The sequence below is a fragment of the Seriola lalandi genome, unplaced genomic scaffold (assembly GCF_002814215.2).
Source record: "Seriola lalandi dorsalis isolate HSWRI2012SDOR001 ecotype SW California unplaced genomic scaffold, Sedor1 jcf7180002054923, whole genome shotgun sequence".
Classification (NCBI taxonomy): Eukaryota; Metazoa; Chordata; class Actinopteri; order Carangiformes; family Carangidae; genus Seriola; species Seriola lalandi.
In genome coordinates this window covers 1,297,769-1,299,379 of record NW_019525475.1, presented here as the reverse complement: position 1 = coordinate 1,299,379, position 1,611 = coordinate 1,297,769, and the positions used below count along the sequence as shown (strand labels likewise).

At 37.1% G+C, this 1,611-nt stretch overlaps 2 long non-coding RNA genes across 2 annotated transcripts in view; both read left to right on the top strand.

The window, feature by feature from the left end:
- LOC147817662 (uncharacterized) lies at positions 1-1,250 on the top strand. The gene is made up of 4 exons (XR_015436169.1): positions 1-90; positions 201-296; positions 383-422; positions 843-1,250. It is a non-coding gene; the product is annotated as an uncharacterized LOC147817662 (long non-coding RNA).
- The window catches only part of LOC111673649 (uncharacterized), a 4,702-nt gene that overhangs the window by 2,039 nt on the left and 1,052 nt on the right, over positions 1-1,611 (top strand). The window lies entirely within an intron of this gene.

Below are 1,611 nucleotides of genomic sequence, written 5' to 3'. Positions count from 1 at the left end.
CTCCACATCATGAGGGAACATACACCTGTGAACTGAGTGATGCTGAGGAGACACTGACGACCAACACCTTTCTGAGGATAGAGAATCCAGGTGAGGCAGCTGTAAGTGAGGAACTGTTATTATCTGTGTGACCTGCAACAATCTAAACATCAGAAAATATCATCATAGGACACGTTCAAGTAACTGTCTCTCTGTTTCAGGGAATTCAACCGGTCGTAGAGGTGTGGGGGTTACAGTTGTTTTGGCTGTCGTCATAGCAGCAGTTGGTCTGGTACTGCGCTGTAGAGGAAGACAAGGTAAAATAATATTCTGTTTACACTTTTTAATTCATTTCTTGTTCGTTGTTTGTATTGATGATGTTGTTTTTTTCAAAACATCTCAGGTTAACGAAAAAACAACAACAAAGAGCAGGAAGAGCGAGTGTGAGTAAATCTTTTATATTTCAAATGCACTGTTGTGTGAATTAAAGGTATATCCAAATTTCTATTGTTGCATCTAATTTACAACTCCCCAGTCGTTTTCTAGAGGATGTTTAATTTGATTAATAATCAATTAAACCTCTTCTCCTGAAATCTAGTTTGAAATTAACCGCTGTCTCAGCTAAAAAGATGATCTCATTCAAAGTGTCAGTGTCAGAAGACTGGAAACAGAGTTTAACAAAATCCATGATATGAAAACATGAAGCTCACTTAATGAAATGAGGATAAAACATGAAATCAAATATAGGAGTCATGATCGCTGTGATGGTTTATTTTAGAAGTTGATCTTCACACTGAAGAATTGTTTTGATATGACCTTTTTATATGTTTCTGATGCTGAATTCTGTTTCATTTTATTTGCAGGGAAATGGAATCTCAGCGTATGAATTCTGCATGTGAGGAGGAGTACAGAATGATGAGTGAGGTTTTACCTGCAGTCACCTGAGCAGTAGGTGAAATGTGAAGTTCTTACTCTGTTGAAGCTGATAAGGGTGGGGCTAGTTGTAACAACTTTATATAGACCACTGGGTAGTTTAATATATGAGTATTTGTTGATGATTTTTCACAATAGTAGTCTGTAACGGCAAAGTAACTAAAGCTGACAAATTAATGTAGTTGTGAACAAAACAGAGACAGAAACAGAAGCACAGGTCCTGGAACCAGGTTTGGTTTTACCTCTGTTGAGGAAATGTGCACTTGTTTTCTATCTCTTTATTCTCATTCATAAACACATGTATGTACACATTACAATAAAGAGCCTGAACTGAATAAGTGTTTGCTTTTTACTTTTTTCTGGATTTTAAGCAGATTTTTTTTTAATTAACAGAAATTTTGAATTTATAGATTTTCAAGAAAATTAAAGTGTATATATAAAAGTGTGTATATATATAAACTGATGTTCATTTTGTCTGGTGAAGACGTTTAAAACCTTTAATCTATAAGCTAAATACTGTAGAGAGGAAATGTGGGGGAGGGTCTCTTTCTCCCTGCACTCTGGAGGAAGAAACCCCGTACCTGAAAACTGAATACAAATGACTCTCACCTGTGTGAGGGGGGCGTGGCAGATCATGCTGAAATAAAACTATTGAGCAGCTGGTAGGCGTGTGAAACTGAGGCTCTGGGGGAGGGGGGG